Source organism: Silene latifolia, chromosome X (genome assembly GCF_048544455.1).
Source record: "Silene latifolia isolate original U9 population chromosome X, ASM4854445v1, whole genome shotgun sequence".
Classification (NCBI taxonomy): domain Eukaryota; kingdom Viridiplantae; phylum Streptophyta; class Magnoliopsida; order Caryophyllales; family Caryophyllaceae; genus Silene; species Silene latifolia.
In genome coordinates this window covers 63264169-63272054 of record NC_133537.1, presented here as the reverse complement: position 1 = coordinate 63272054, position 7886 = coordinate 63264169, and positions in this window count along the sequence as shown.

The window sequence follows — 7886 nt, the reverse complement described above, 5'->3', positions numbered from 1 at the left end:
AACATTTGCATTGTATGTATATGTTTTGTCTAACCCTTGGCATAGCGCATTGACCATTTGAGGCAAATAGGAGCTAGAAGACCGCTTGGTATAATCATTCCTATCTCTTACTCCTTTCACTATTCTTTCTTTTTGGTATCTTGAATATTTTGAAGGAGAATGGGAATTTTGTTGTCTTGGGTGTCTCCTTCGGAGACCTGTGGATTGTTTGGTGTTGATGTGTGCTGCTAGGATTAGACATTGGTTGCACGTTTATTTTCATGTTCTTTCGATTTTCGCATGCATTTTGTCACATGTGCATATGTTTTGTTGTTAGATTTAGTTGCACTTAGTTTGTAAATGTTTTGCATAAAGCATGGTCGAGGAAGAGAACCAAGTACCCCCCCCCGATGAGCTATATTTCCAATTGTGCCTTTCCCCTCGCCGTGTCTTGCACCCGTGACCTCTTAGTTAGCCGAGGGAGGTGGGCTTGGCCAAGGAGTTTAGACCGATCTTGTGAGACCTAGGACCGTAGACTAGACCTAGGGATCGACTTAGCCACTCAAAGGTAAAGGTAGAACCTCCTAGGGTGGGTACATTCATACCCCACCCTCATCTACGTTTGAGAGTAGGCCTCCTCGCGAGGCGTGTCACATCAAGACGCATAAGTGTGTCATTTCGTCCTTAGACCGTGAATTGCATTTCATTTTTGTGCACATGTTATGAAACAAAATCTGTTTGCATGAACCTCACATAGCCAAAGTAGCTTAGTTTCGTCCCTTGCATTGATTTCCTTTTTGATTCACCTCTCTGAGCCTTAGCCTATTCCTTTTTGGCATACCCACTAAAAGAGCTACATCCCAAAAACACCCCTCCTTGATCAAGAATGGGTTATGATTGTAGAAGTGTATAGGTGGTGGAGTCGGAATTTGGTGATGGACGAAGTACAAGTCCATTGGATCAAAATTTAGTCTACGTTTGGTGTTGTATATAAATAAGAGGTTTTGAAAAAGAAATGAAAAACAAAATAGAAAAGTGAAAAAGTTTTGAAAAATGCAAAAAAAGGGGGGGGGGGGGCTAGTTGTGTTGTATATAATTGTGCTAGGAAAGAAAAAGGCAAGCAACACCCCTCCTCGTCATTAAAAGGGGTAGAAAAAGCCGTTGCTAAATAAAGGGGCAATTTGATGTTTTTCTAAAGTGAATCGGATTTACATAATTTTTGCATGACTTGGGAAACCGGGTCTTTGTTAGGGTGTAGGCGTTGCTCATTTGTTGAAATAATGGGAGTATTTTCAAGTTTTTCCAATTTGAGTTGGGTTTATGCAATTTTTGCATAGTTTTGGTGATCCATTCTATGTTAGGGCATAGACGTGTCTCATGTGTTGCAATAAGAGGTGGGACATGATGTGTCAACAATTCTTGATTTGAACTCCACATATCCAAATGGTGCTTGCACCAATCCCGTTTCGTCCTTCTCCCTAGCCCCGGTACAACCATTGTTTCATATTGTGTGCATTGTACCATTGTTTGCATTTCATTGGACATAGGACGGTCTTACACATTATATTGCGGGCACGTTTACGCTAGTCGAGTTAAGAGAGTGACTTTGGTTACTATTTGTCACAAAAATCACCTTGTTCTTTCATTGAGTGACGAGTGAAAACCGTGAGGATGTTGTTGCCTAAATCCCCTTAGTCATGGGTCTTTTAGGTGAATCTCGTGTCGGTTTGTAATTCTCGGCGGACTTGCCTACTTCCCCTTACCCCGCTCTTGAATGTGTTTCTTGAGTATTGGTCACACTAGGGTTGCTTGAGCCATACTTAGGGGGTTGGCACCTCCGTTGGAACTTCTGAGACGGTACTCCCAACCAAGACCATGTTTTGTTACTTGAAAATCTAGCCACTTAGATGAGGAAAGTGGACCATTTCTGTTAGATGCATTTTATTGCTTGATTATGTGCCTTAATGATGGATGCATCGCAATTTTGTAGCAAGACCCAACTTGCCTTGCAATAGGGCACTTTCCCCTCATGAGTGTCAAATTGTGAGTTGAAGGGGCGTTGAGTGCTCTAATACTCAATCGGATTATATAGTAGAATAATGAAGTGGTTCTTATATTGTGCATTCACTTTAGGATTGGAGTTTCGACTTGTATTGCATTTTGATCATACTTGAGCTTACTCGAGGACGAGTAAGGGTTTAGTGTGGGGAGATTTGATAACTACGTTATCGCCTCTTCATTCGTGTCAAAAATCCTTGCTTTAGTCCTAATTTTAGTGCATTTAATTCATAATTACTCGAGTTTATGATTAATTTGCCTAAATGAGTCTCACCGGATTATTTCCTAAGCTTTTTGTAGTGTTTTACGCTTCCCCATGCAAAATTAATCAACATTTGGTAGCCAAGGATCAAGATTAGCTTTGTCGGTGTATCTCCTTCCCCTAGCCAGTGTATTGTGATCAGGCGCGGTGCAACTCAAGGGTAGCCGGTGTATCTCATTTAGCCTTGTCGGTGTATCTCCTTCCCCTATCATGTGCATTGTGACCAGGAGCAGTGTAATTTTGGTCAGTCGGTGTAACTTTGTGAGCGGGCGGTGTATCGATACACCGGCTGGGAATAGTAACCGGGCTGTTTTTGAGAATTGTTTGTATATTTATGTTTTTAAGCCCATGGTATATATAGCAAATGGGTAACCTTGTAAGAACAACTTTCATTACACTTGTTTTTAGATCAAAAATTGGGTAGGTAGAGAAAATTGGGAAGAATATTGGATCTCACTTGTTCTTAGATTTTTCAGAAGAAATCAATTCAATCAAGTTATTTCCTTTCTTGTTTGTTGGTATATCTCCTTTTCTCATATTTATTTCCTTGTTTTAGTTGTTAATTTCATGTTTCCTTAGTTTATGCTTCCCTTGTTTTTGAATATTTACCTTACTTGTGGTTAAAGTTACTTCCTTTTTGCTTAATTCCACTTAGTTAAGGCTTAATTGGTTTAATATCATCTTCCTTGTTGTCAATTGCATGCTTAATAGTAGAAATCCTTATCTCATAATGTTTATTGTTAAAGTCACCACCTTTAGTAGTTTCCTTGTTAAAATAACCATGAATAGTGAGTAGTCTTTTACTATGACTCGGTTTGACCCGACATGAGTAATTTCACTAATTGATTCTCATAAAGGCTAATTGTTGGGGGAAATTGGTGAGGGTAGTTTAGAGGAATGACATGGTTTATGGATTAATTTTGGGTAGTGTCGATTTGTAACCCTTGTCCACCAACGAGAGTTGGTTAGGTTGTAAATTGGATACCCGAAAATTGGTCTTATGACTAACCTAGGTTGAGACCGAAAGGGAGAACCAAAGGAGGGTACCTCTAGCCTAGCGTTTGAAATCGACCTCCGAGAGGAGGAGTGGAATGACCCGGAATACGATGAGTGCTTAGTGACCTTGAGACCAATTACTTGACCACCTTGGCAAAATGCATGTTTTTGGGGTAGTTGGGTGTTGAGTTAGGGATTCCGACCTTCAAACCCGAGAGGGGGGTTGGTGGGTAGAGCTAGTGTCCAATTATGAGCCCGAGAGGGAGTTAGTAGGCGAATTAGAGCCATCTCCCCCTTACCTTTCTACCCCTTAAGATTAGCCTAGGGAATTGTTATGTGAAATTACGAATAGTCGTGGGAGAACCGAGTTCTAGCCTTTTCTATCATTTGATTAACTCTTAATCTCTTTTAGCTTGATTTTACTTGTCTTGTTTAATTGCCTCTTTATTTGCTAGTTTAGTGTTAGATTACTACCATTACCCTATTATCATTTGACTTAGCTAAACTAGGGAATTAGAACCATTAGTAGTCTACCAACTCCTTGTGGGATCGACCCTCAAAAGTGTACAACGACAAATCGTGCACTTGCGAGGTTTAATTTGATAACCATCAGTACCACACCGTTGTCGATGGCTTTTACAATCGTGGCAGGATATTCGGGAACGGAGATGTAGGGGCCGAAGTGTGGTTTGGACCTCCATCTAACAAAGGTGCTCGTCGATCATTCTCTTACGCTCCTAGCATGGTTTCTCAAATTGCCACCTAAATGAACAATGAACGAGGTGCACGACTAACTCTTGAGGAACAAATGCGCATCACTCAATAAACAGTCCGTCTCCAAGCTGAGCAGATGGCAGCCATGCAAAAAGCTTTGGCTCAGATGCAGCAATCTTAACCCCCTCTCTCGTGCTCGGGTTTCCCCCGCCCTTTTCGTAGAGACGGCTATGCGGATGACGGGCATGGCTTTGGAGGTAGTAATCAAGTTGAGCCTCTAGGTAATTATTAGTATCGTCGCCTATGTTATTATGTTAGTCTTTATCTTATGTTAGTATGTTAAGGCTTTATCTTAGGTTAGAAACTTATGATTGTAGCTTAATATTTTAGTTGGTATGTAAAAGACATTGTTTTATGAGACGTTGTACAAATCTGACCTTTAGTTTCTATGTAACAACTTCGTTCTTCCAATCATGTTCGGTTTTCTATCGATAATTTCGTTGTCTACTCTTGATTCCCGCTCCTACGGTCGACATGAAAATGAATTCTCGCTTGGCGGTCGATGGTTGTATATGGTTTTTTGCAGGTTTGGTTGTATTCGTTTGGGGTAAAACAATGCATATTCGGCATTGTGGCTGGGCATCAAGCTGCTGTTTCCAGCCACTGCCTATAATTTTCCTGACGGAAAATCTGTCAGGAAAGTCAATATTCTGTTAACTTTTCTGACGGAAAAACCGTCAGAAGTTTAGGAATTCCTGACGGATATTCCGTCAGACAGACAACAAGTGTTGACTTTCCTGACGGATTTTCCGTCAGGAAATATTATTTCCTGACGGTTTTTCCGTCAGAAAAGTCAACATTTTGTTGACTTTCTGGCCCATCCTGGATGAGGGCTTTGACGAAATAACCGTCAATAAGCCGTCAGAAATTGGAAATCCAAACGACAAAACCATCAGGAACCCGTTTTTCATGACGAATCGTAGTGACGTCGATTACTGACGGAAAAACCGTCAGGAACCCGTGTTTCTGACGGGAAAACGCGTTACTAACGGATTATTTCCGTCAGTTTCCCGTGTTTATTTTGTAGTGAACCGTTGTTGATCCTATTATTTGGCGTAGTGTTATTGGCGAAATAATTTGTAAGTAAGGTGTCGATGATGAGATTTGGGGGATGGAAGACGTCGATGATGATGATGATGAAAAAAGCGTAGAAATGTGGGACGAAGAAATGAGAACAGATGGAAGAGATAAAGAGATGGAAGATACTAGAATGCCGAGATGTAAGACTTTTAGAAGATACTAGGGAGTAGTATTTTACAATGTAGAATTAGTTTGGAATTTTTTAGAATTATTTAGAGAAATTTGTTGATTACAGCGTTTTAAAAACCACTTTTTGAAAATTACAGCCTTATATAATTATTTTTGAAAATTAAAATTACAATCAAAACATTAACTCCGGCGGGAAATTGATGCCAATTTGAATTTTTGTGACTTAACTTCATTTTTTAAGACCAAAATACCCTTACCTTCAACCTAGACCTGGCAAATCGGGTCGGGTACGGGTCGGGTCAGTTTGGGTTGGGTTGGGTCATTTCGGGTCTGTCAGATATTTCGGGTCGGGTTGGATCGGGTCGGGTCATGTTCGGGTTTCGAGTCAATTTCGGGTAACCTGTTGTCGGGTCATTTCGGGTCGGGTCATTTTCGGGTATGGGTCATTTTGGGTCGGGTTGCTTTTGAGCTAATGGCTAAGCACTTAAGTTAGTACTATTTTGGTTAAGAATACTATTTTGCCAATTTAACTATTTACAAGGGACCATTGTAACCAATGAAACTATATTTATATATATATATAATATTAATATGACTTAGTACTAGTCGTTTCAGGTCACTTAAAGTCATTTGGGATCAGGTCAATTATGAATCGGGTCTTTTCGGGTTGGGTCACCTCGGGTCGGGTCAACATTGGGTCAGACAATGTTCGGGTCGGGTCTGGGTCGGGTCGGGTCAATTCGGGTTTCGGGTCATATTCGGGTCAAGCAAGTTCGGGTCATTTTCGGGTCTCGGGTCAGCTTTTTCGGGTCGGGTCATTCGGGTCTGACCCATTTTGCCAGGTCTACTTCAACCTAACCCCTTATTGTTCATCCCCAAAATTAGATTTCCCAACTCATGCATCTTCTCTCTAATTCTCCATTTCTTTAACAATATCACCTAATCTTATTCATCCCTTTTATTCAAATTCTACCATAATAAATTTAATTGAATTCTAGATCTATATTATTATTTCCATTTTCTTTTGTAATTAATTAGTGTTCTTATTATCATCAATTTTCCCCAAATTGAAAATAATTAGGGTTCATCATCAATTTTTCCCAAACTAATTTTAGACATAAACCCTAAAATTCAATTCAATCAATTGAAAAACAACAAATTTGGTATTGATAGGTTGGTGCCCAATTATCTTGACCTTTAGATGAAAATGGTTTTAATAATGATTTTAATGTATATACCTTAATTTTGAAAAAGAAGTTTTTACATTTTACTCATATACTCCGTATGTATTAATATTTGGGTTTTCGCTTATACTCCACCCTAAGTCTTTTTCCTTTATTTGACTTTTAATTAAAATATATCTCATAAAGAATATAAAAAATAAATAGATTGTTGTGCGTAAGCGTTGATACCCTCTTGTTTGGCCTCCAATGTGTCAGTATCCACTTGTCAATAATAGTACGATACCATCCGCTTTTGGTCAAGCCCTTACGAATTTACTCTTAGGCTCATTCCCTAAAGGCTCGTACTATTATATTTGGTGGACACTATAAACCATGATCAAACTAGATGATCATAATCATATGATTGTATGATGATAATATTGTTAATTGAATAACAGTAAAGTAAAGATAGGGAGAGAGATAGAAGAAAAAAGAATTTTATTATTCAGAACTTATGATTTTCTTACAAAGGGAAGAGTATATATACTAGACTATTGAATCAATGTTTGAGTTAGTTATAGTCAGTTTTATGCTAACAACTTTCCTAACTAACTTTTATCCAATAGTCTATATCCCCCCCCCCCCTCTCAAGATGGATTATCTTGATAGAGCTTAATGCCTAGCTTAGAAACAAAAAATTGATGCTCTTGTTTACCAAGTGCCTTGGTCATAATATCAGTGTAGATACCCGTATCCGTCGATATTGGAATTTATAGAGAACCCGACAAACACCCGATGATGATAGGACACATGTATTCTTTAGTTGTCATTGTCATTATTTGGAGCTCGTTTTACGATGTAGAATGGGCGTCGTCGATGAAGTATTTTATTAATTTAAATGATATTTAAATTAATGTTTTTTTAAGTGAATTCATTTATTAATTTAAATGGTATTTAAATTAATGTTTTTTAGTTAGTTCATTTTTTTATTTTAAATGATATTTAAATTATGGTTTTTTGGAGGTGAATTCAATTTATTTTATTTTATTTTGAATTTATTTTCCCAAGTTTATTTTATTGAAAATAAAATAAATAATTGATTTGAAAAATCATTTAATGAATATATTTGATTTGAAAAATCATTTATTTTAATGTGTTAATTGATTTGGAAAATCGATTTTTAAAGCGAAGAGAACTCGTTTTGAACATGTGTTTTTGAGCTCGATTTTAGCTCGGTTTTTGAGCCCGTTTCCTTTACGAATTGGCACGAATCTCGAGTACACTAACCAACCTAAGCCTCTACCCATCCACCCTTGTTCGAACCCCCTATCCACGGCCCAAATTCCATCCCCAAACACCCCCCAACCAGCCCGCGCATACAAACAGCCCCCCTGTTTTGCGTGATGAATCCCGAGCCCAAAACCCGCTCCAAATACCACCAAAAC